At 45.3% G+C, this 27,515-nt stretch overlaps 1 protein-coding gene across 2 annotated transcripts in view; it reads left to right on the top strand.

Annotated features, from left to right (window-relative positions):
* The window catches only part of Samd4a (sterile alpha motif domain containing 4A), a 217,559-nt gene that overhangs the window by 39,495 nt on the left and 150,549 nt on the right, over nucleotides 1-27,515 (top strand). The gene's annotated exons all lie outside the window — the stretch shown is intronic.

Here is a 27,515-nt window from a genome sequence, read left to right as displayed (position 1 = left end):
AGTACTTATTTTGGAGCATGGATCTTTGAACTCTGGTTCTGTGCTCATATAGCTAGATTGTTCTCACAGCCCGATGTTCTTTGTGATAAAATTAATTTCTGAAGCAGTCCTTTTTTTTTTTTAAGCCAAGTTGAGCTAAGTCACTATTGATAAGGCCTCACACCGTGAAAGCCCATTCTGATTCTGTGCATCTGCAGACAGCTCCATCCCATGGGAAGCTGCAGACAGCTAATGGCTACACAGCTTGTAGCTGACATGTCTTTGGATTTGTTTAGCTCTAGTACCTTCTTTGGGTTGAGTGTAGAAAATAAAAGCTATAAAAAGCACTTGTGCTCAGATGGAAAAAGCAAGTTTGGTTTCTGTCTCTGTCTCTCTCTGTCTCTGTCTCTCCCCCCCCCTTCCCCTAAACCTGTGGAACTGGAATAAAACAAAAAGCTGTTAAGAGCCACATAGCTGTACATCTTTCTAACGCCTCACCTAGAAACGAGCTCTGAGCCCAGCATGATGATAATTAGAGTTTACAGCATACTTAATTTCTGCATTAGAAACCATGCTAATCATGACGGCTCAAGGCTGTACAGTGCAGAGCGATGGCATAGAAATGTGCTTTGTAAAAGGAAGCCTTGGACTGTAGCTGAACATAGAAATCTTAAAGAAAAAAAGCCCCAAAATGCTCAAAGCTGGATTAATAAAGGTGCGTGTTAATAAAAAGTCCCTTGTTTACTCATCAGCCCCATCAGAGCAATGCTGTTGGCACACTCCTGCGCTACCCCGCAGGGGTCTTTGACCCTTCACTCGGCCCTTATTCAGGTGAGTAAGCCTCACTCCGGACATCAGTGGCCTTTGAAAGTGGGCCGCCCCAGTTAGGAAACCATTCACCTCGCCTGAACCTAAACCACAGCCTTCGGAGCGACATCCCCTTCTGCCTACCTTTATCCCTTTGTCTCTCTCTCTCTGGCTTGTGAGACTTAGGGAAGAACCTGGTGCGGGGGAGATGGCTCAGTGGATGAAACTCTTTCCCACACAAGCATCAGAGCCAGCGTTCAGATCCCCAGCACCCTCGGGAAAGCTGGCCGGGTCGTGTGGAAGTGCCAGCTCTCTCTCAGCAGGCAGACAAAGCCTTGGGGGCAAGAGAGTTAGCGAGAGAGCCCCCCGATTGGTGAGCTGTGGGTTCAGGGAGAGGTCTTACCTCAGTACATAGGGTGGAGATGGATGGAGGAAGATGCCCGGTGTTAACCACCGGCCTCCACCTGCATGTTCACATGTCCGTTGGAGGATGCACACCCTGTGGTCCTGCCTCCCCCTCTGCAGGCCCAGAGCCTCACAATGCCTTGACTGAGGTGAGCTGCAAGAGCAGAGTGCGGACCACAGGAGTGTGGTTTCACAGGATTTGAAACAGCACTTTAAGAAGCAGGAAGGGGAAAAAAAGCTAATAATTAAACATACACATGGAAAATTCACGTTTTCAAGGATCGGCCAGGTTCTTATAATATTTTTACTTTTCTTCAGCCTGCTCTGAAATGACCTTTTTTTTTTTCTTCACCTCCATATCAGGCCACCATTGCATTCGTTTTCACTAGAAGGTGATGGACTGGTTTCCATATGTCACCTCATTCTTTTTGAGTCTGCAGGAGCTTTTTCCGGCTTGATACAATTTGGACAGTTATTAATTTTATCTCTTATTTAAAAACCTCTTCTTTCTTTGAATGTGAATGTGTTCATTTCCCCTAATGCCTATCCTGTCAACTCTAATTGCTGTTTCTTCAATCCAGGGTCATCTTCATTAGTTTAATTACTTCAGCAGCCTCTTTCCTAAATGCACTAATAGCACGAAGATGACTTATTTCCATGTTCTGTCATGAAATAAGAAGGGGGTGGGGGAGCCACGCCAGAAGACCGAAAAACATTGATTTTCTTGAATTACCCAATCAAGGGTGATTCATACCAACCTCATGCCCAGGTTCCAGACTTCGAGGTGAGGGCCTAAAGCTGGACACAGGACCAAGCAGAGGTTGCCTAAGGCACTCAACAGCAGAAAGAGCCACAGTCCTCATGGGAAGCCAGAGCCAAGGCAAGCAAACACACACTCCATTTCTAACAGGAACAGACCTCCATATGGCCAGAGGCCTGCACCAAGAACTGGGCGGCACCCAGAGGGAGTGGGGACCAGGTTCAAATGGAACAAAGCAGGCGGTAGCTTTGTCATGGCCTAATGTCCCTGATCCCTTTATGTTGGTTATTTTCCTCCAGATATCTGACAGAAACAACCACAGGGAGGATTTTCTTGGCTCACGGTGTGTGGGGTATAGTTAGTCTGTCACGGCAGGGAAGGCATGGTAGAGTTCATGCCTGTAGAATCCTGCCTCTGGGACTTCTTGTTACATGGTGAATGGCAGGACATGGAGAAGTGAGGCCAAAGCTCCCAGGCTACAGCCCTCCAGTGCAACCCAGCAGTCAGTCCTCAGCCTAAAGGTTCCATGAGCAGCGTCACTGGAGAAAGTGTCCAGAGGCATGAGCTTAGAGGGAACACTTCACCTGCAAAGCCTAGCTGTAATGAGTTCCTTGTGTGTAGCCTACCAGGCTGGCTTCGGGCCACTTGCGGACAGTCATGGTACCAGAGAAGTGTCTTAACAGTGTTCTTAAGGGGTCTCACATATTGTTTATAAAAGCCGCCCTCCTGGAAAGGTGCAACCAAATTCCCAGACTGGCTGGTGCCATTCTGAGCTCCTCCTTGTCATACTCATTTTCTAGATCCCAAGAAGTTGAGGTAGGCTCATGTGTCTTGAGATTATTTTGTACTGTTCCTTAACTTTCACATAATGCCACCTGTCCTAGTTGACTTTAATTGTCAACTTGACACAGCCTAGAGTCATCTGAGAGGAAACCCTGATGGAAGAGTTTACTAGATCAGATTGGCCTGTGGGTGTGTCTGTTGGGGACTATCTTGATTACTGATTGATGCAGGAGGGCCCTGCCCACTGTGAGCGGCTCCATCCCTAGGCAGGTGGTCCTGGGCTACATAAGCAAATCACAGAGTGAGCCAGCAGGCAACGTTCATCCACCCATGGTTCCTGCCTCGAGATCCTGCCCTGACTTCCCTCAGTGATGATGTGTGGCCTGGAACTGTAAGTCAAATAAGCCCTTCCCTAAGTTGCCTTGGGTCATGGTGTGTGCCACAGCAACCTAGAAGGAAACTAGACCATCATCCTTCCTCTGCCAGTTACATACCACAAGGCAGTCTGTACAGGTCTGAACCTGTGAGAGCCCAGGGCTCCAAGGCCCTTGCCGAGGATCTGAAAAGTCAAAGCTATTTTTGCAACATGAAGACATTCATTTGCTCCTCTGATTATCTCTTGAATGTTCAGGAGAAAGCTTTACCAGGGTGAATTTTGATGCCGCCTTTAAGAAACACATTGTCAAGTTTTAGTGTCTACCAATCAAGAACATCAATAGTTACCCAAAGAAACTACTGAGCTCTTCCCTTTTCCAAGTCCAGTTCTGGGAGTCTGCATTTTCTTTATATAATATAACTAGAGGACACAGCACAACAGATGGGATGCAAGAGGTATAGCACTCTAGCTGATTTCCATTAAGACAGGCATGACAAAGGTCTGCAAAAATGTAAAAGTGCTGGCCTTTCCCATTGCTCCATAAATAACATAACATGTCATTTATGTTAATGTAATATGCATATTGCTCTCTAAAAATAAGTGAATAAATGCTTCTGAAGCTCCTTGTAATATGTAACTGGGTAGATACAATCTACATAAAAAAATCTTCGAGTTGCCATTAATTTTTAAGATTGTAAGGGGATGCAGGCCAATGGGGTAGCTCAGCTGTGGAGCATTTGCCTAGCATGTGGGAAGCCCCAGGTCAATACCTAGGATGAAATACAGAAAGGAGAAGGCAAGGGAAAGTTTCAGGCTGGTCTTAAACAGGTAGAGATCTTCCTGCCTCTGACTTCTAAGTGCTGGGATTAAAGGATTTCAAGACCACACCTAGACAGGAACCTTGACTTTAAGGTAAGAATTTGGTTGGACACTGGTCTGTGATCCCAGGGCTCAGGAGGGCCTTAGGCAGAGGCAGATGTGAAACCACCCTTGTCTACATATAAGTTCCACAGCTACCGGAAACAACAGCGTTCCCACCCCACCCCATACACACACACCCTAAGCTAATGCAAAACTTCCACCTGTTTTAATAAATGGTGTATTCCATAAAATTAGACATGGATCACAAAAAGTAACTTTTAAGAAGTCTTTGTGGGCTGGGGACACAGCTCAGGTGGAAAGACACACACAGACACAGACACACACAGAAACACACACACAGACACACAGACACACACACAGACACACACAGACACAGACACACACACAGACACAGACACACACACAGACACAGACACACACACACAGACATAGACACACAGACACACACACAGACACAGACACACACAGACACACACACAGACACAGACACACACACACAGACACAGACACAGACACACACACACACACAGACATAGACACACAGACACACACACAGACACAGACACACACAGACACACACACAGAATGAAGAGGAGAAAGGAGAGGAGAGGAGAAAGAAGAAGAGGACTGGCCCACTTCTCTTCACACACACACACTAACTGAATTTCCCTAATTCGAATGTCTAATGTAAGCCTTCTATAAACACGTGGGAGACATTTAGTTACTACTTATTTTCTTTTCATAAAATGTCTCAGGTTGCCAATAATAGTCAAGAAAGGCCAGCAGTGCTGCCCTTTTGGCCTAATGAGCGCAAAGCTTTACAAACCTCGCTGCGTTGAGTCCATTGTTTGTCCCTTAAAATGAAAGCTTTCTGGTCCCAGCTCCTGAGAGGAGCCGGGAGATGTGGTGTGGTTTCCCCAGTTGGAGACCCAGTGCCACAGAAACTGGCCGGCTGTGCAGTTGTATGATGGAGCCCTCAGGGCAGAGGTGCGGCTCACGGTGGGGCCTGGTAATCTGGCTCCAGCCCAGTCTTTGCAGAATGTATTTCTGTCTGGAGCTACGACAGGTGTGCTGCCTTGTAGAGAAAGGGCGTTTGAGATGTGGATCCAGTGTAGAGGGATGTGGACCGGAAGTCCAGAGTCCTGGTTCCTTCCATTCCTCCCTCGTTTCCTCCCTCTTTATCCTCTCCCCTTTCTTTCTCTCCTTAAACCCTGGATTTATCAACCAAACTTACTGGTGCTTCTGAGTCGTTTGTCACCAAAGAATTCCTCACCTGGGGCAGTGGGGGCCGTTGGGGGGGGGGCGCCTGTAGTTTACAATGTAACTTTCGTGTACTGTTTCATTCTATCCAAAAAAAGGACTGTGGGGTAGAGATGTCAGGGACACCTGAGATCGTGTGATAGGGAGTGTTGATACCTCATTTGATTCCATTTCTTAGCAGTACAAAGCCTCTGCGGATGTGTGCCTGGGATGTGGTCTCTGGCCCAAGTTCAAAGCTTCATCCCCAGGAGACGTAGCTCACTCCTAGGGTTGGATCGCTGAATGATTTCTTGGAACGTTCTGGGCACAGTGTGTTTCCTGATCACTGTGGGCTGGTACATATTTATGGGCCATCCTATGTCCTTGATTTCCCTTATAGCATTATTTCTTGAAAACCGTTTTCAAGGTCCCACATACCCTATTTATAGATGAACTTTTAGAACATGAAGCCTTCTGTAATTGGGTACCATCTATGTTCTATTTTAGTTCATGCATTTTTGTTGTTGTTACTTCCTTGAAATAGATGGTGTTACTAGTATCTGCAGTGTTCAAATATTACCTGACATGAGAGCTTTAAAAACACACTTGAGCTTGGTATGGTGGCTCATGCTTTTATTCCTGGTACTTGGGAGACAGGATCAGGCAGATCTCTAGAAATTTGAGGTCAAGTTGGGCTATGTAATGAGACCCTGTCTCAAAACCAAAACCCACCCAGCCATCCAACAACAAAAGACAAAACTATATTCTAAACCTATATTTTAAACTGCTTTTTTTTGGGTATTTTCATTATATATAGGGAGTCTCCCTTACCCTTACTAAAGGCAGATTAATGGGGACATTTTTCTCTTGTTAGGGATTTCTGTACAAAAATAAAATCTTGTACCCAAATTTTAAGTGAAATGTCCTTTTTTAAAATTATTTATTTATTTATTTTTTACAATTCATGCTATACCTTATGTGACTACCAAATCTCACACTGTTTATGGGAAAGAGAACTGTGGGCAGGCAGCTACCTCTACCTACTGTCCACCATCCGGAGAATCAGATGCTAAGTACCCCAAAAGGAAGATTATAAATGACCTTGCTCCCTTTATCCGCCCACATTTTATTTTATGTCTATCTTCATTCTCCTTCAGACCTTCCAGTGTTACCGTACTTTCTTAAATCTGGGGTGGTCATGGGGGCCTTTAGCTTTTGAGTAATATCACAATGCCTAGTTCTTATTTTTGTCTAGTTTCATTGAGACACGGTCTCCTGGGGCTCAGGCTGGCCTCGGACTCAGTCTGTGTCTGGGGGATGGCCTTGAACTCCTGATCCTCCTGCTCTACCTTCTGAGTGCTGGGATTGAATCGTGCCACCACACCTGCTTTATGTACTGCTAGGGTTTGAACCAAGGGCTGCCTGTATGCTAGGCTAGCACTCTACGGATTCGCCCAAAGCCCCAGCCCTGTTTCTTCTGTTTTTGATCTTTAGAACTCAAGGCTTTGATGAACGGGCGTGTCCACAGGAAAGACCACATACCACGACCACCCCAATGTGCTCACCTTGCCACAATGGAAAGTCTGTTCTACTAATTGGCGCTTTGCATCCTTGTCTGAAATTACGTGTGCTCTAGAGTTTGTGGCGCTACTCTGCCAGGCAGAGGCTGCCAGTGTAGGAAGCCTTGCTCTTGATTAAGCACCAAGGCTGGCAAGGTGATGTCCCAGGCACCCACAATAAATTGTTCTCTTTTGGGCTGTGGTCAATATACTCTCCCCATGGGCTCATTTCTTCACTTGTGAGAGTGGAAATTTAACTGCTGTGACTTTCTTTGCTTACTTTTTGTTTTATTTGTTTGTTTTTGGACAATTAGCCCAGGCTGGCCTTGAGGCTACTACATAGCCAGCAATGTCCTTGAATTCCTGACCCTTCTCCTCTTTCCCAAGATCTTAGATTATAGGCCGGTGTGAGATATTTTGTTTTGACAACTCAGTGTAGTGCCTGTCAAATAATTATTTTTACTCCAACTCTCTGAAGTGATAATATACAATGCGACGATTCTGAATTTTAAAAATGATTACTGTTATTGTATGTGTGCATGTGCACATGTGTGTTTAGCATAGCATATGCACACAGAAGTCAGAGGATAACTTTGTGAAATTGGTACAGACTTGAGATTATCAGGCTTGCCCAGCAAGCGTCTTTACACACTGACCATCGTGTAGGCCCTAGCATTTTCCTAAAAGGAAAGTTTCCCTTTTAGGAGGTAGAAGCGGAGGAACAGTGACCTTTAATTTTGAGGGTATTTGAATGTGAGTTCACAAAAGACGAGGAAGCCAGGATTGCAGTTTGTTCCCAACCAATATGCCTTTGAGGGCAGAACGTGTCCTTGGTTTCTCTAACGTGTCAAACAGTTTATTCAAGACCCCGATGAACAGCAAAAATATATTTATAAATCACGGGAGTTTTAAAGGCTTTGAAATTAAATATTTAATTAGTGTGACGATGTTTAAATATGGTATGCTCTCTGCAGTACTTTGAGGACAGAGGGAAAGATGGAGGATTCTGTTTCTTTCTCAAAGCACATGAAAGGGCTGGGACTTCACAATTGTCCCGGGCCCATTCAACAAAAATCACTACAGCTATGCATCAACCTACACGAATAACCAACCGAAGCGAGTGTTGGAGCACACAACGCTCTTCACTGGAAGAACAACTGAACTGAAAAGTCAGGGGCCTGTTCTTCTCTCGGTGACAGGCGGTCAAGCTTGGTTTCCTAGGATGATGTGAGGAGAACCCGAAAGGGAGAGAGCTTCCTTCCTCGGTCTTCAGAGGAAAACAGGGGGATGTCTTAGGCCTGGCCAGTTCCCTTGTGGCTTCACATTTTTTGTCTTTGAAGTTGAGAAACAGAACAAATGTCTGGTCTTCCAGGCGCTGCTGGTGCATACAGTCAGTCTGAAGAGACATTTGATTTAATGATTAATGTCTAAAAAATATTTTAATTATTTAGTATAGTAATGACACATACTGATGCTTTTCATTATGACTTTTTCATGCATGTAATGTATTTTGATCGTATTCTTCCCCCTCTGTCCTCTCTTCTCTCTTTCCTCTTCCCAACCATTCTCCTCTTCTAGTTTCATGACTTTTTCATTCCCCCCCTCTCTGTGTGAACAAATGGATTCAAGCAGAGTTACTCTCAAGCATATAAACTACCCCCACTGAAGGAAATCTCTCTCTTTTCCCCAGCCACCATTAACTGCCTAACCTCAGAGGCAGATCCTAGATCCTCAGAGAGGGGTGGGGCCTCACAACCCACCAAGCCCTGGCAACTGTTAGTTTTTGTGAGTAATTTTAAGAAGTCATGCAACCTCTTTAGTTATTGGAGCTATGATTGACACTTGCACGTCATCTACAGGCTTGATAGTCAGGCCTGATGGAGAGGTGGCTCAGTGAGAAAAGTACTTACTGTCCAATCATGAGGACCTAAATTCAGATCCCCAGAGCCCATGCAAGACCCAAGCATAACGACATTGCAGGAGAATTGTTCAGAATGCTGCTCCGAAGTGCCAATAAAGTTTACCTTGAATCAGAGGGCGGAGCTAGCTACTAGTTGACCAAAGTTAGCCATAGAGGTTTTGGAGGACCAAGGACATATAGAGAGACACGGAAGTAGTAGGGAGGGGCTTAGGAAAATGTAGTTTTTTTGGATGGAGGAAGGGAAACAGAAAGGAGGTCACTGGTTGCTTTTCTGCCACTTCTCTGATCCATCATGTTGTCACAAGCTTACTGATGATTGCACTGTGCAGGAAAGACTCAAAAGCCTTCCTGACAGAAGACATCTAGACAGGTGATTCCTTCCAGGCTTGGCTCTGAGCTGTTGGAGAGGATTAGTATAAGCTAAGATTAAGGAGTCATTCTGTTTATCAACAGCCCTCCTCCCAAGGGCTTTGCAATTGATTGTTTCCAACATTGTTAATCTTTTGGTGGCAAACATCGTAAGAATGAGAAACTAAATGCCTCAACTTTACAAAAAAGATGGCTTCCGGAAGGTGCCATGCTACATCAACTCCTGGGGGCTCCCGTAGGCTGAGTGGGCAGAGCTTTTTGCAGCTGCATTTGCAATCCACCACCTTGGTAGCCCGAACTCAAGCTGTGTTAGGAGTATTTACACCACGGCAATCGGCACAGACTCTAAATCCTCCTCCGTGCGCCCAGGGAGCCACTGTGCTCTTTAAAACATTTACCAACCCACTAGTGCTTTAAAAGCATAAGGTGATAAATTTGTGACTTCAAGATCTTAAAGGCGATCTACCGAGGTGCCGTCACAAAAGGAATCGATGCCTTGGACTTTTTGAGAGATCACAGTTCTAACCCAGACTCCCTCTGCCCAAGCATTTATCAAACTTACCTCCCCTCACTCTGAGGAGGAGAATTTTAGTCTGAGTTAGAATAAATATGTCTTTGAGCATGTTTCAGAACGTTTGTTTGATTTAATGGCTGCTTCTGGAGACAGGTTTGCCTGCAGTCTGAGAGCCCGGCACAGTAACCAAGGTTGTTTCCTCAGGCTGCATCATGCCTGGTACTCGAGGCTGACCCATGGCTGACAAGATGTTTGCCCCGCCCCCTTCCTTGTTTGTTTTATTTTTAAGCTAACACTTGTCCTTTGGAAAAATTGCTTAAAGATGGCTCAGGCAGAAAAGAAAAAATGTTTTACTTCACTGTTTATTGAGTAAAGCACTGTAATTTCTCCTAAGGCTAACTGTTTAATAGGGCTAACATTCTGTTTTGTTTTGTTTTTTTTTTTTTAAGAAATAAATCATGTTTAAATAAAATAGAACAAAATATAATGTCTTTTCACATAGAAAGATAAGAAAGAGTCCTGTGGCTGCGAAAATATCACATCAATGTGTTTTGAGAGTTGATTTATAGAATTATTTCTATGGGAATATCATTGTCATCAAATCTGCTGTTAACAGTGACTTATAGAATGGTTTATAAATGGGGAGATTGCTAAGAATGATAATCTACTTATTGATATAACTATTTGGCAATTCTTTTAAGTCAACGTGAGACTTAGCCGAAGTTAGGTTCTGGTATTCAGATAGAGTTGTTCTGAAGACTTCCTCTCCTCCCCCTCCTAAAGCATACTTGGAATTCTCCAACCCTCTGGGATGGGAAGGGTAATCTCTGGCTCTTGTTTCTTGCCGGTGGTTCCCAGTTCTGTGAGATGTACCTTAGCACGCGGGTGGGAGAGCAGATGTTCCTTCCGTGTGACTGGTGGGGATGATGGAGCTTTCACATGCAGCTTGTTGCACAATCTGGGTGTGACCATGCTCTGTCTGGGGCAAGCCTGTTTCCTGTGAACCCCTGAGTCAAAACCAGAAGTAGACAAATCTTATTTTTTTTAAATACTAATTCTCTGCACTTGCAAGAGTTCCTTCTTTTTTATTAATACCAGAAGAACATCTAGCATCTAACTGACCTTAAAACTTCCATTTCTTCTACCAGGAAGCCAGCTAATAGAGACAGTTACCCTTGGCCGTGCATTACACCGTCTTAGGAGTCCCCTTATTGCAGTCTTTGTCTTTCAGATGTGGAGTGGAGGGCCTGGAGTTTAATTCGTCCTGGGTCTCACAGCAGCTGTAAAACCAGAACTGATCTGCAAAGAGGCCTCGTATCAGATCCCACCTCCTGACTGTTCTGAAAAGTTTAAAAAATAGATAAAGCAAATGGAACTGTTCAGAACAACACATAGAATAAAAATAAAATAAACGCAAGTCCTGGCCATCATCATTGTGGAAATTAAGTCGGCTTGGTCCTCAGATGCCCAGTCATCAGAACAGCGGTGACAGCCCTCCTCCTTCACATGCCTGTGGTGATCCCCAAATGTGCCGAATGGTGATGAATGGCACAGATTTTAGACAGCACCAGCCCCACCTTGCCAGCGGAGAGCCAGCTTCTCCAGGCAGAATGCTGTGCACTATTTTTAGGCCTGAACTTCTTTAAACTGGAATTAAACCAGGTAGGAAGGAAGTCTTGAGGCACACGTGCTAGAGCTGTGGTGTTCCTGAGGAAATTTAATTATAACTTTAAAACTGAACCTAGGGGTTTGGAGATACAGCGCAGTTGGTAGAGCGCCTGGAGTCCCTGGGTCCCATCCCCAAGGCCGAATGAACCAGGCAATGGGGCACATGGCTATCATCCCAGCCGAGGGAGATAGAGGCCGATGGATCACAGATTCAAGACTGTTCTTAACTATATATTAATTGGAGACCAGGTTGGGCTCCATGAGATACTGAGCCCTTCCCTGACCAGATAAAGAGAAAGTTAAACCTAAGGAAGAGAAATGGTCCTTTCTTTTTCTTTTTTCTTTTTTCCTCGTGTGAGTCACGGAGGTTTTAATTTCAGGACAGGTGGCAGGAGGGGACAACGTTGACATAGAGGCCTGTTTTGCAAGCTCTGACCTCTAGGCAATAGTCTGGCAAGTCTCAACGCCTAGATTTCCTGTGGGATTTTTAAAATAGTAACTCTTGAACCATCTGAAAGGGCCCAGTTGCAGAACAGGCTCCTCCTTTGCCAGCACTGGAAGCATCATCCCAGGCCACTGGGAGGCAAGCGTCCTGCGGAAGGACACCCGCCTGCACTCCTAGCTCCTAGACCTGATCTCCTGTGGCTGTTGTTCTTGTCAAGAGCCATAAAAGCACCGTTGATTTCCAAAGACTGCAGTTATATAGAATACATTCTTTGACTCTGAAAGAAATCAGGTGAGGTTCAAGGAAACACATCACCTGTGGATGAGAGAGCAGATTTTAAATGTTCGTATCCCAAAACAAATGACTAGGCACGCGAGTTGATCATTACTAGCTTGATGCAACCATTTCACATGGAATCCGTGCAACAGAATGTTACTGAGAATATAGACATTATTTACCCATTGTACTGTAAGGAAGCTGGGGAGAAAAGGCAGGATCTAGGATCTCTTCAATTATACAGAGTCAACAATACTAAAAACATAGGAGTAAAAGTAGACGTCATAAGGAAAATTAGAAATGATTTCAGTAAAATGATCATGGAATAAAATGACCTAATAACATGGGTACATCTTATAAACCTTGTTAAGCAATGATAATAATAATGGCACATTAGAGCACATGTAGTACAATTCAATCTATATAAAATTCATATAAAGGCAGAAAGTATTGCCTACTTCTTGGTCTTTTCCATCTAAAGAAACAGATCTGGCCCCTAATCCTTACAGCACAATGGTACCATCTGATGCCTTGCCTGGGAGAAAGGGGGACAGCCATCTAACTTTAGTAGTGTGTCCAAGCACAGCTCGACTCCTTTCAGATAGGCCGACAGAGCAGGGGCGAGGGAAGGAAGCAGTTCATCTTGTAAAAATAATTCACAGCTGGGGAGATGGCTCAGCAAGTACAGTGTTTCTGCAGGAACATGAGGGAGGGCCTCTGTCTGCAATCCCCGGCCTCCACAAGTCCCTGAGACCCAGCTTCACTGAGAGACTCTATTCCAAAAAAATAAGGTAGCAGATTACCAAAAACAACCCTCCCAAAGAAACCAGCCAACATTGACCTCTGGCCTCCACCCACATAGACACCCACACCTACATACCACACACACACACACACACACACACACACACACACACACACACACACAATTAATAATTTTGTTCGCTGTGCGATTCTTGTGTTATTCATGAAATTTAGAAAGAGGACAAAGCATTTTTCTTTCAGAGGATTTTTTTTTTTCTCTAGGGGAAAGGAAGTATTTGTTGATTGTTTAAGTATTAAAAGGTGCTACTTATTCACCATCTCTTATTGAGTGGAAAAATGCTAATTTTTTCCAAGCGGGAGCCCTTCTGTGGCAGCGACAGGGTAAGGTTTGTGACTATGGTGAAAAGCTCTTTGTTTATGTGACTATGGCGCTGTTTTGTTTAAATTAGAAAATAATCGTTTCGGTTTTTTTTTTTTTATTGCATTATTTTTCATGTTTCCCCAAGAAAGCAGTGGTTATGGCCTGCTTCTCACTTTGAATTCTGGTGTGTGTGTGTGTGTGTGTGTGTGTGTGTGTGTGTGTGTGTGTGTGTGTGTGTTGGGTTGGGGGGTTTCTGAGACAAGTTTTTTTTTTTTTGTGTGTGTGTGTGTGTAGCTCTGGCTGTCCTGGAGCTCACTCTGTAGACCAGGCTGGCCTTGAACTCCGACTGCCTTGGCCTCCTGAGTGCTGAGATTAAAGTCGTGCGCCACCACCGCCTGGCACTTAGAATTCTTAGATGAACTTTTTCTTCAGTGACCGGAAGTTCACGGGAGGAGGGGCTGTTCATGGCCTGTCGCATGGGCAGGAGACAGGACTGTAGTGGCCTTCAGAAGTGGGCTTCTGACGCTATCTTCAAATGAGCTGTAGTTTGTGTTAAAGGCCCTGGCTTGATAAACTCCGTGGCAGCTTGGGAAACCCCGAGTTGACACTGAAGATCTGAGGGAGTGCAGACAGAGCTTGGTGGGTTTGTTCCTGAGAATGAGTCAAGGAGTTCAGGCTGGGAGAAGACCTCTGCCCCTGGAAAATCAAAGCGACTACCATCTCTACCTCAGCTGTCCCGGATGTGACGCTTGATTTCTGGCCTTGGGCCCAGTTCTTGTTTAACTATTGTGCAGCCTGGGCATCGGGGATTTTGCTTTGCAGAGCGTGTTCTGTGTATTAGCAGCACCTGCTTCTCCCAGGGGGCGTTACAAATGCCGTGTCCTGCCCAGGAACTGTGAGTCAGAACCTACATTTCAACAAGAGCCCTGGGTCTGCACATTGAAGCCCGAGAAGACTTAGCCCGACCCTTTGGACAGGTGTAAACGCTGCCTGCAAAGTGGAAGTGTCTTAATTGTCTAGCTGTGGAGTCAATTGGTCCAAAGGTTGAACCCATCGGATAGTGTCTCCGAAAGGCCTTTATTGTTTTGGAAATGAACATCACTGTCCCACGGGTCACAACCAGAAAGGCGGTATTTTGGAATATAGTCCATACCACCCGGGAGCTGAGCATCTTTCCCCCATTTCCAGATGGAACTCCTTGATGGAAGTTCAGAGGAACCCTTATGGGTTTCTTCCCAAAGTAGTTTTTACTGTCTCAAAGTCACTTCCATTTTTAAAAGATGGTGAGCAGGTGGGAGAACTTTCGTATGAGTCAGACCAGAGGACATTGGGGTGCGAGGAGGAGACCCCAAGCAGCCAACACACCCATAGCTGACGGCAACTCTGTTAAGAAGTGATTCGGAAATACATGAAAAAACATAAAAGACGCTTCCAAAGTTCTTCTCAGATCCTGGAAAACCGAGGGCAGATTCTACTGGAAGAAAGAAAAACGGTTAGGATTGGTTGTGGTGAACAGGATGGCCTTGGTTCGGGTGAACTGGCTTTGAGGTCAGAATGGGTACCGATCAGAAATGTGCTGAGCACAGTTGGGGATCACAAGTTGTGGGGGGTGGGAGTGGGGTGGTCATTACTATACCTCTTCTCTCAGAGTCTCTTGACCTGCAATGTTCTCCTTCTTTCCATTCTCTGAAGTTTTAGGAAGACAAGGATGAGGGCTACCCAGGACCTCTACTCCTCCATCTTAACCAGGAAGAAAAGTGAGAGGTGACGCTTCTGCTTTGTCAAGAATTTAGCACGAGGAGACCATCCATTTCGGTCGTCTCAAAGGGACTGGATTAAATGTCACACATTCCTGTATATCCTATTATGATTCTATCATATCCTCTCCAATCATGTAATACTTTACGTGTCAGTGTGTAATGTGGGAAGGACACAACATCTGTGCGTGGCTCTCCACCTCCCCTCTGGAACTACTCCACTGACTTTATTACACACACACTGGTTGTACTGAGGGCCCCAAGCATCACTACTTGGAGATTTGGGGGATGTAGTTTGCTTTGACATCTGTTTCAAGAGGAGCAGGAAATTTCAACAACGACTCTGAGCACAAATATTGTGTTTACTGAGGTTTAAATAAAAGCCTACAATTAAGGGCTACCTTAATTAGGCTTACTACTGCCGCAGTGGGACACCATGACCAAAGCAAGCTGGGGAGGAAAGGGTTTATTAGACTTACAATTCCTCAACACTGTTCATCACTAAAGGAAGTCAGGACAGGAACTCAAACAGGGCAGGAACCTGAAGGCAGGAGCTGATGCAGAGGCCCTGGAGGAGTACTGCTTCCTGGCTTACTCAGCTGGCTTTCTTATAGAACCTAGGACCACCTGCCCAGGGGTGGCCCCACCCACAATGGGCCTGGCTCTCCCCCATCAATCACTAATTGATCAAGCACCAGAGGGTAGCCTACAGCCCAGCCTTGTGGGGGCATTCTCTCTATTGAGGCTCCCTCCTCTGCAGTGAATCCACCTTGGGTCAATCAGGCTGTTATGTCAGGACAAGGGTCCAGGGAAAGGGCTCCGTTATGAAGCATGAGAACATGAGTTCAGATCATAAGCACTCACGTAAAGGAAGTCAGGCATGGCTTCTCTGCAACGTCCAGAATACCAGCACAAGGAGGTGGAGACAGGCAGATCTCGGGGACCCACTGGCCAGCCAGTCTAGTAAAAAGGGTGAGCTCCAGGTTCAGTGACAAGTCCCATCTCAAAAAATAAGGTGGAGGAGTGATGGAGGATAATATCCTGAGACCAGCCTTTGTTATTTTGAGCAAGCAGACACATGAATATACTGCACATACAAATGATTAATCAACGAACCTATCTATTTTTGTATCTAGCTATATAAGTATGTATGTATGTAATCTACCTACCTAGCTACCTATCTATCCATCCATCCATCCATCCATCCATCCATCCACCTACCTATCTACCCACCCATCTCTCTCTCTCTCTCCCTACCTATGTACAGTGGAGACCCAGAGAGTCACTGCAGCCTTCCTCCTCAGTCACTTGGGACTGTAAACAGACTCTGAGAACAGATCAAACAGGCAAGAAAAGCACAAGTTTTACTTGTATGATAATGCAACTATAAAGTTTCTTAATGACTAAGTTCAATTACCAATTCTCATAACTACTTTGCAATGTACAGGGGAACCCGAGAAAAGAGACTCTGTGTGTGTGTGTGTGTGTGTGTGTGTGTGTGTGTGTGTGTGTGTGTAAAAGTGACCCTAAATGACTAAAGCAGGGAGGGAACAGCTAAGAGATGCAGGCAAAAAAGTGTCTAAAGGCAGCAGATAAAATACAGCATTTCAGAGTGTTTTACAAGTGTGAGGATCTTGTCAACTAATAGAGTCTCCGAGACAGACATGTGGAGCTGACAGCAGCTGTCTGCTTGCTCTGTGTGAGCGACAGCACAGGCCAGTCTCCCATGCATCCTCTACACAACCACTAGGAGAAAATGGCACGTTCTTGCTTTGGTAGCATTTAGAGTCCTTTGGTGCCCGACTTTCTTCATTCCTTCCGTTTCCGAGTCCTCCAATCACTGCTACCCCCCCCGCCCCCCCCAAAAGGGGTTTCAAAAGGTTAAGCAGCTCTGCCTCCAAGTGCCAGTAATAATGCATTGCTAGTTTTATAGCTGTTTCTTCAAACTTAACTCAAGTGAGGTATAATCTCAACGAGCGGAGTCCCGGGCTTTCCTGCTGTTGCTTAGGTGGTAGATGGATAGATGGACAGACACTCTGTGGCTTGTTGAGCAATTACCTCCCCTACCCGGTTCATGCCTCACAACATCCAGTTACTAGTCGTCTCTACTAGATGTGAGGTTGTGGGGGACGAATGTAAATGTTGCCATACTGTAATTAGCTGCCCCACAGTTCAACAGTGAGCATAGAAAGCAATGTTTCCTTTCAGAGGAAACCATTTTTTTGCTTTGTCTGAGTCCCCCAGACCTTGTTTATTGACAAACAGTGACTCTGATCAGCAGGTGATGTTTACAGAATAAAATGGTAAATCTTTTCACACATCTTTAAAACAAACAAACAAAAAACTGTTCCATACTTGAGAGTGTTCTTAGAGAAAGAGGCCCATAGTCAAGTAGATGCCAGTGTGAAAATGTAGAAATACATAGAAAGTGCCTAAAAACTAGAGCTGGGAAGCCAGATCTCTGAACTCCAACATGCAGCCTCGTCCCTGTTCCTGGGATGTTCAGCTTGTGACTATTGCTCATTCATTCTTTTGGAAGGTTTTCCCATATCTAGCCTCTAAGGCAGCGGGTATCAACTTGTAGGTTGCGACCCCTGTGTGTGTGTGGGTCACAGGACTCTTTCACAGGGGTCACCTAAGACCGTTGGAAACCACAGATATTTACATTACAATTCATAACAGTAGCAAAATTACAGTCATGAAGCAGCAATGAAAATAATTTATGGTTGAGGGTCACCACAACATGAGAAACTGTATTAAAGGGTAGCAGCGTTAGGAAGGTTGAGAACCACTGCTTAATGGTACCCACTACAATGAGATATCTCGACTTCTAGTTAAAAACTTCTACCTGTTTATAAGCCACACTAAACAAAGTCAACATTATCACCTCACTGTCTGTGGGTGTACGGTGGACCTTCCTTCCTGGACCATCATCATACTGCTGCTGCTTGTATGCTTGTGTGCGTATACCTGAATTGTCTTGACCTTAGACTCTAGTTTCCAGGAGTTCAGAAGAAGCAATGACTCTGCTTCAGCATCCTAGATGCACTGGTTACAGGGTCATTAACACACAGTTAGCTCCGGCCCGTCAGAATCTCCTCTTTAGGGAATTCTGTATTTCTTTCAGGCTGGCCTATATTTTAATGACCTCTACATTGTCAGTTGAGAGAGTAAGTCATTCTAATTTAGTTCCAACACGGTGAATGGGGGTGGAGAGGTGGGTGGTGGGTGGGGTGAGAATCTGATTGCCATCTGCAGACTCCAAGTCTCTGCTCTGCGAGGCATAGTACTATCTCATTCACAACAGTGAGTGAACTCCTGGGGATGGTGCCATTGATTAATAAGAGTTACATCACCTGCAGGGTGCTGTACCTTTGGAAGGCTATCAGATGATTTGCTGACAGCTGATTTCGTTGATTACCCAAACTGACCAGCTCTCTCTAAAACCTGCTTTTGGAAATTTGGTCAGAAATCTATGTGCATAATTGCTTAGCATATTTTGATTTTCAGTTACTCCTGGTTTTTGGTGCCAGATAGAAGGACCTCTAGGGGAGACCAATGGGTGTATACACAGCAGGAGAGATCCATTCTTTACAGTCAAGTTGGGATCCTAGGAGAAGCATCACTGTTCAGGGCTTCATAGTTTATAGAAAACTTTGATGGGTGTGACTTCATCCTGTCCTCTTAATAACTCAGCAGGACCATGGGGCTAACCTTGTGCCCTTTAAACTGAAACAGCCTGGATTACTCGGCTGATTAAGTGGCTGAGCCAAGTGAGGAGGGACTTGAATCTTCTGCTCCTTGACTGTTTCCTCTGACTGCATCTTATTTCTTCTGTTTGTCCATATAATTTATCATTTACTTTGGCATCATTTTTCTAAGATGTATGGTTATTATTTTAATTTTGGTGTAGATGTGTGTGTGTGTGTGTGTGTGTGTGTGTGTGTGTGCGCGCGCGCACGTGCATGTGAGTTTGTGCATGTGGGTGCCGGTGTTAGCTTCAGATTCTCTGTGGCTGGAACTACAGACCCTTGTGAGCCCTCTGATATGGACGCTGGGAACTCTGGACCACTGGAAGAACAACCAGTGCTCTTAAACCACAGAGCCATCTCTCCAGTCCCCATGTCTGCATTGTTTTGACCGTCACACCTGAAGAAAACAACTGGAGTGAGAAAAGGTGTTCTTAGTCTCACGGCCTCAGAGGGTTTTCAGCCCACCAGAATGAGCAAGACACAGTGGCGTTGTCAGGGGAAGAGTGTGCCAGGCTCTTACCACATGGTGGGGAGGAAGCTGAGTCAGTGAAGGAGCTAGGGCTAGACTTTAAAAGGCTGCTCCTGATCACCTGCCTCCACTGGCCTAACCTAAATAGCACCAGGGGCTGGGGAACAGGCTGTGGAGACACTTCAGCTCAGACCACAGCAATAGTGTTGTAGAATTCTAAGCAATTGTTTTTCTCTTCAAAAACCAGGAAAATGTCACCATTTTAGCAAATCAACACCCTCTACAACTCCCTATCCCCGCACCCTTGGAGTTTTATACTCCATTGGAATTTTTCTAGCTCAATCTTTGAAGAAATGTCATAGGAAAAGAGATTGAAAGGGACGGAAAGTAGAGAATCAGACCAAGGAATGTCTGACCTTTTTCGGTTTTTCTTTTTCTTCTTGTTTGTTTTGAGACAGGGTTTCTCTGTGTAGCTCTGGCTGTCCTAGAACTCTCTTTGTAGACCAGGCTGGCCTGGAACTCACAGAGATTCCACCTGCCTCTGCCTCTGGAGTGCTGGGACTAAAGGCGTGCGCCACTATACCCGGTGACTTCTTCAGTTTTTCGATTGCTAAGGACAGAACCTAGATCCTGGGCACGCGACGCCTGTGTTCTACCAGCCAGCCATGCCCCACTGTCTGAAAGAAGTGAAAAGAGCAAGGAAAATCTGTCTCAAGTGCTACTCTCTGGTGTGAGATCGAAGGTTAAGTCAGAGAAGCTTTCAAAGGCACAGACCGTCTGTTGACAGCCACAGCACCATAGCTGATCCCGGAGGCGCCCCAGAGCTCTCCATCCCATTGGTCAGATTCTGTACCTCGCAAATGTCTGGACACAGTCTTAAACGTTGGCTTTCAATCACTGGACTTAGAGTTGCCCCAGAATGTCCAGAGTCCCAGGGACCTTAAGGAGCCAGATGCGCTTTGTGTGGGTGGCGCTGTCCTTGTGTGGGTGGGTGGAGCCTCTCCTGGAACTTGGCTTGGCCGGGTTGGTTTCCAGGCAGTTTCCTTCCCCAGTCTTTGCTTCCCTCCTGCTCCTCAAACCAGTCGACGACAAGAAGGCCCAAGTTCAACTCGCGTCTGGCAGCTAGCTTATTTGTAAACTGCCATTCAAAAAGTAATATTATGTACAAAACCCAGACCAGACAATTGCTCATTTCATGCCCAGAGGGGTATAAGGGAACCAGCTGACTTCCTGACTCGCTGAATGAAGTGTGAACTTTAGTTTCTGTCCTCTTAGGAAATGGCATGTGAATACAGTACTTGTATAAGCAGGCTTTTCTTTTTGTCAATGGTTGGAAATCTGTGCAAAAAGAAAAGAGAAGTCTGTTTATTTTAGCAAACCAAGATTCATTGTGTGTGTGTGTGTGTGTGTGTGTGTGTGTGTGTGTGTGTGTGTGTGTGACACAAAAGCAGAAATAGGCATTTCGGAGTCCTTTGGTGGTCTCCGGTCCTGAAATTCTATTTCCTCTCTCTCTGCCCAGAGTTGTTGGGTTGCCGTAGCAACGTGACTCCTCCCCCACAACCCTGTAAGATTAACTGGATACAGATTTAGCAGCAAGTCAGGCCGAGATCAAAATCCAAATATAGGACCCTGATCGCAGAAAGTGGGAGGCCGCGGCTGAGGCCTGCGGACAGCTCCTTTTGGGCTGCGTGTGTAGCGCCAAGCCCTTGGCCCGGATGGCTTAGGTGGCCCTGCTTGAGAGACACACTGCAGAGGGGCTGGATGAGGAGGGGAGCAGGAGACCTGTGTGGGAGAATGTTTAACCCCGCGTCAGGGAAACTGCCGATCTTCTGACTGTGAAGTAGAATGCTGGGCAAGCCTTCGCAGAGTGTCACTGGTGGGTGGGGCAGAGATAAAGATGCCTTGTCACCGACGCTTCCCAAGGCTGTCTTGAGTGAGCGGCGCCGGGGTAGTTGTAACAGCAGCTGTTCCCACTGAGGGAGGGCTTACCGTGCCTCACACAGGGGGCCGAGCACTTGGTGGTTTGTTTAATTCTCCTAATCCTTTGAGTCACGGAGTGTGATCTTACAGATGTGGAAACCGAGGCACGGAGAAGTTACTGAGTTTCCTTGAGGTCGTGCAGTGACATGGGGAGGTGACAGAGCTGGGATTTGAACTGTTGCAGTGTCTCCTGAACCAGGCTCTTAATTTTCACAACCCTGCGGGTGCTCTTGAGAGCTGATCCTCTACTGGATTACACAGGGAACCTGTACTGGACGTTTTAGTTTTCTTTCTCTTGGGTGGAGACTGAACACAGGACCTCATTTGTACTTAGGAATCAGTCTACCACTGAGCTATGTCCCTAACCCTGTAGTACGTACTTATGCATGTATGTATCTATGTATGTGTTATGTATGTATGTATGAATGCATGTATTTGTGTTGCTCTCCAGGTACTGTCCACCACCATTTTTTTGTAAGTCACTGGCCCACAGCTGTCCAATTCAGACTAGACTGGCTAGCCAGCAGGCCACAGGGGTCCTCCTGTCTCCTCCTTGCCTGTGCTGGGATGACAAGCATGTCCTATCATGCCCAGCTCTTTTCTATGTGATTCTGGGGGTTGGACCCGTATTGTTAAGCCTGCATGGCCAATACTTCACTATCTCCCCGACTTCAGTAATTAAAAAAAAAATTGTGGATGGTCTGTGACTACGTACATGTTAATGTGTGTATGTATGTGCACATGCAGGTGCAGATGTGTGAAAACAGAGGCCAGAGGTTGATACTGGGTGCCTTTCTCAGTTGCTTTCCATTTGAGTTTATGAGGAGGCAGGGCCTCTCACTGAACCTGAGCTCCCTTGTTTGGCCTGAATGGCTGGCCAGCAAGCGCCAGCATTTGCCTGTCTCTCCCTCCCCTCCCCCACCCCAGCCCAACACTAGGATCAGACCGCAGGTCCTCATGATCACACAAGGAACACTTGGCCAACTGAGCCATCTCCCCGGCCCTATGTCATTTTTTTGTTTTTTGATATAGAGTTCCTCTGTGTAGCCCTGGCTGTCCTGGAACTCACTCTGTAGACCAGGCTGGCCTTGAACTCACAGAGATCCACCTGGCTCTGCCTCCTGAGTGCTGGGATTAAAGGCCTGAGCCACCGCTGCCCACCTTTGTGGTAGTTGGGTACAGCTACCCTGCGAAGCTAATAAGAACACACATGTCCCTGTTGACCCGTGTTTTCTCAAGACTGAGTCCCCCTGAGCATGAGCTTTCTCTCTCCATCCCTTCTTAGTAGTAATTGCTAGGCACACTTGATCTCCTTCCTATGTATAGGCAGAGCTTTGTTTTTTTATCTGATGGGATCCTAAGCATCTTCTGGCAGCTTCTGTTCTTTGAAGCTTATTGGCCTATCTTGGAGCTAAGTTTTTAGATTTAAAAACTTGTGACAAAATACACATAAAATCCACCAGCTTGATTTTTATTTCTCTGTACAGTTCAGCAACACAAGAACACTCAGTTTGCTGTTTATCTGCCACCATCCTACCCCGTGGAACTCTTTTCATTCTGCAGAACTGAAACTCTGTAGACACACATTAAAAATTAACTCCAGGGGCTGGGTAGATGGCTCAGTAGATAATGTGCCTGCTGGGCAAGTGAAAGGACCTCAGTGCAGCTCCCCAGAGCCTGGGTGAAGCCACGGCAGGTCTTGCAGCTGTAACTGCAGCACCCCTACTGGAAGATGGAAGGTGGAGGCAGCTGAATCTTCAGAACCTCCGGGCCAGCTAGCCTGGTGCACACAGCAGAAAGAGACCTTTTCTCTAACAAAGCGGAAGGCAAGGGCTGACTCCTGAAGCTGTCCTCTGGTTTCCACACGCCTGTACTCACATACAAAACATGAATGCAACATGGCAATCCCATTTGCTTTCCGCCTCCACGAATCTGACTGTTCTTGGTACCCTACAAGTAGAGTCATATGTTCCTTTGTGTCTTATTCCATTTCACACAATACACTTCATCCATGTTGTAGCTAGCATGTGTTAGGATATTTTTCCCTTTTAAGGCTAAGTAACTGTGGTAGTTTGAATGTAATGCCCCTCCTCCCAACACTCATAGGGAGTGACACTATTGTGAGTTATGGCCTTGTTGAAGGAAGTATGTCACTGTGGGGGCCGGCTTTGAGGTCTCTTTTACTTAAGCTTTGCTCAGTGTCACAGTCCACTTCCTGTTGTTACTTTCTGATCAAGATGTCAGCACCATATCTGCTTGAATGCTGCCATGCTCCCCACTGCTGGGGATTTCCTGTATGCTGTGAATGTGTTGCTCTGATTGGTTGATAAATAAAAAGCTGATTGGCCAGTAGCCAGGCAGGAAGTGTAGTATAGGCAGAACAAGAGAGAGGAGAATTCTGGGAGGTGGAAGGCTGAGTCAGGAGATGCTGCGAGCCGCTGCCACCATGAGAAGTAAGATGTAAAGTACCGGTAAGCCACAAGCCATGTGGCAATTTATAGATTAATAGAAATGGGTTAATTTAAGATATAAGGACTGGATAGCAAGAAGCCTGCCACAGCCATACAGTTTATAAGTAATATAAGTCTCTGTGTGTTTACTTGGGTCTGAGTGGCTGCAGGCCCCAGCAGGACTGGAGAAATCTCCAGCTACACCCCACCATGACAATAATGGACTGAACCTCTGAACTGTAAGCTGCCACCACAATTAAATGTTTTCCTTTATGAAAGTTGGTGTGGTCGTGGTGTCTCTTCACAGCAACAGCAACCCTAACTAAGACAGTAATATTCCATTACAGGTATACACTACATTTTCTTTGCCTGTTACCCACTTGTGGACCCTCAGGTTGCGTCCGTTGTGAATAAGGCTGCTATGAACATGGGTGTACAACTGTCTCCCTGAGGTCCTGTTCCCAAGTCTATTTGTTATCTACTGATAGGTGGGATGGTGGATCATATGGCTGGCTTCAAACAGGAAGGAGTTTTCCCATTACAGAGTCAATTGATCATTTTCAAAATTGCAAATTGCTTAAATACAACTGATATTGTATATATGCCCAAACAGCATTTCTAAATTTCTCCACCTTTAAAGGCTTGCGTTAACTTCTTTTTGTTTCATACCCTTCTCATCCTGCATAGTATTTCATCAGCTTCTTGACTTTTGAGTAGAGCTGTCTCTCATAGTTTTTGGCCCAAGATTTTAACTTTAAATTTTCATACCAAGAAACAGACTAGATCTCACATTAATGGTACTTGTACACTTTAAATTCAAAAGATCCTTCTCAGAATTTTGAGGTCCAGCTTCTTACATCCCTTCCCAGGGGCCCAGAAGAGGTGCTACGAGCAGCGAGGGAATGAATCTAGATACACCATGCTCCTTGTCCATTTACTTTAATCCTCTATGACAAAATTCTGTCTATACAGCTTCAGTTCTGTCCTGAGTCTCAGTTCCTCTCTGTACCTACTTTTTCTGTCCTGAGTAGCCCCAGTAATAACTAAACCCTTATGCTTTTGACCTCATCTTCGTCCTCTGTTCCTTCGTCCTCCATCTCTCCTTCCTGGCTCCTTACTCCTGGCTCTCAGAAAACTCTCCAAGAGATCATCTACAGAATCTCTGCCTTTCTCTCTTCTCTCCAGCCATGTGGCTGTGTCCACCCTCCACAGAAAAACTGCCTTGTTCTTTCTTTCCCGGCCACACAATTCTCTCTGGCTGCCTTTGGAATTCTGCTCCAGTCCTTACTATACCTGGTTATGCAAAAAGTCCTATTGTCCTTAGTCAACTGCTCTCGAATGCCACTAGGCAAGGGGCGGTCTGAGCTTCATTTGCACAAGAAGCAAAGCTATGCATCTACAGCCTGCTTGTCTCTTAGGCTTAGAGGTGGAGTTAGTTACCTAGAGGATCAGCAAGTCTGAGAAGCTGAACTGTTTGCCAAATGGTCTCGGGGTATATGGGCCCACAAGAATTTCATAGCAGAAGACAGCTAAAATACTAAAAACTGAAAAACACCAAATATTCTGTGATAGATGGCTTCCTGTAGAAAAGTGCCTTGAAATTTCTAGGTATAGCTGTAATATCCAGCTGAATCTCTATAATATATTCTTGTGGCCTGCAAGAGATTCTTGTGCTGTTAACTATTTTAGCATCTGTCAGCTCTTAGTACAAGCACGTGTTATCTTTCATTTGGGGCCACAGTACCCCAGTGGGTAGATACATGTTGGAACTGAGCTGCTGAAGTGTATCGCAAGCACCTCCTGTCCTTTTCAGCCTCATCTGTGAGAGGAACTAGTGAGTCTGAGTCCCTAGTGCAATGAAGGTGCCCTGCCTCCTCAGCACTGCAGAGAAAACACAAGTCATTCTAGATCATGACTCTAGTGGAGAATTAAATCAGTAGCCACTAATAAACAAGCTATTTACTCTTAGACATAGAAAGGAATGCCATAGGCAATATGCTAGTGACTCGCGGATATTTCTTTTGCTTTTGTAAAATCCTCAACTTGACCATCTGTTTACTCTTACTTGTTTGAGCAGGCAGTGTGTGTATGTTTATGCTCATGCAACAAAGATCAGAAGGCACAAATATGCAGCAAATTGTGGGTCTTCTCCCACTCTTGCCCTTCACCCAGAGTGTGTCTTGCCAGGGTAGCTGTTTCTTCTTACCTTTCTTACCTCCTCACTGTTTCTTCTACGTCTTTGCTTAGTTGTATATAACATACGTATTTGTGTTCTCTAAGAAAAGAAAAGCTCCAAGAGGTTCTCAAGCTCCAACTTGACATTGCTTTTTCCCCTTCACTGCTTGTCTTAGAGATTAACCCATATGCTGTTGGGGTCTTTTTAATAGTGGCATAGGATTCCACGAAGAAATGTGTATTGGAAGATGGTTTTACACAGAGATCAAGAGCATGGGATCTGATCTTCCAACTGACCACTTCTCAGCTATGCATCTAGGGTAAATACCTGAATCTCTCTATGCCTTAGCGCTTCTTTGTATAAAATAGGGTATGTGATGGTACTTAGCTCCAGAAGTTGTTGCTTGGCACACAGAAAGTGCCTAATGCAATTTGAATCCTATTTAAGGAGGCCCTGTTAATGGACATTTAGGTCAGTGCCAACATTTTGCTATTAAAAGCAACTCAGCAAAAAAATAATGCTGATATATAATTTCCCACATGTACATGTTTATATTTAGAATTAAATTTTTGAGGAAGAAATTCTGGCTTAAATGAGAATATTTTCATTTGTGTTTAGATGGGTATTGCCAGCTGGGTGTTCAAAGAAGTTGTGCCAATCCATAGTCGTAGCCATAGTGTATAATGCTGGGTAGGTGGCTGAAGGTATAGGAATACTTTAGCGTGGGTGGCCAAGGAAGGCCATTCTGTGGATGTAACATTGACATTAAATCCTAGATGATGAAAGAGTGCTAACTACATGAGCTCTGGACACACAAGAGCTGAGGAGGACCTCTAAGGTAGGAATGACCCTTATGCACTCAAGGATTAGAAAGTATACCAGGAGTTAATGTTGGGATACACACCTGTAAACCCAGCACTGAGAAACTGAGGCAGGAAAGTCACTGAAGTTTGAGGCCAGCCTGGGCTACATAAAGAGGCCGTGTTGGGAAAGGAAGGAAGGAAGTCTAGGGTGGCCATGGAGGGGTTCTACCTGCTGACTTGGCTGACAGCTTGGGTACAAAGGGCTGGGGGAAGGGCAGGGAGACACAGAAGAGAGAATTTAAGGACTATGATGCTCTCTCTTGGCTCTGCCATTACTAAAGGTGTGACCTTGGATAGTAATCTCTCTTATCAGTGCTTTAATGTTCTCTTTTTTTTTTTTTTTTTTTTTTTTGGTTTTTCGAGACAGGGTTTCTCTGTGTAGCTTTGCGCCTTTCCTGGAACTCACTTGGTAGCCCAGGCTGGCCTCGAACTCACAGAGATCCGCCTGCCTCTGCCTCCCGAGTGCTGGGATTAAAGGCGTGCGCCACCACCGCCTGGCCGTTAACGTTCTCTTATAAAATGAAAAGACTCATTCCCCTGTGGTGGCATGAGTAAAAGGTGGTGTGTGTGTGCGCGCTAAATGAAGTCAGCTGATGTCACACATCGAGCTGGGGAAGGCTGGAGATACAGAGTGAGGCCATTCTCTTCTGTTTTATTACCATGTCCTTAGTGGATGGAGTAGTGTTTGCATATAGTAGACAGCCATTAAATGCTGTTGAATGAAATGACTGAATCAACAGAAACAAGACCTCTGAGAAGCAGAATGGGATTGAGCAAATGTCAAGACAGACATTATACTGTAATATTCGCCCATATTGATAGCATGGAAGCACTTGTATTATTTATATAATGAAGAATAGAACTTTAAAAGAATTTGAAAAGATACTGGCACAGTTCCAGAAGTGGTGTCAGCAGAACTTTTGGGTGAAATTTTTCTCTGGGCTTCTGGTTCCCAGAAC

The sequence above is a fragment of the Peromyscus leucopus genome, chromosome 9, assembly GCF_004664715.2.
Source record: "Peromyscus leucopus breed LL Stock chromosome 9, UCI_PerLeu_2.1, whole genome shotgun sequence".
In the NCBI taxonomy this organism is placed as follows: domain Eukaryota; kingdom Metazoa; phylum Chordata; class Mammalia; order Rodentia; family Cricetidae; genus Peromyscus; species Peromyscus leucopus.
This window is presented reverse-complemented; position numbering and strand designations above follow the sequence as displayed.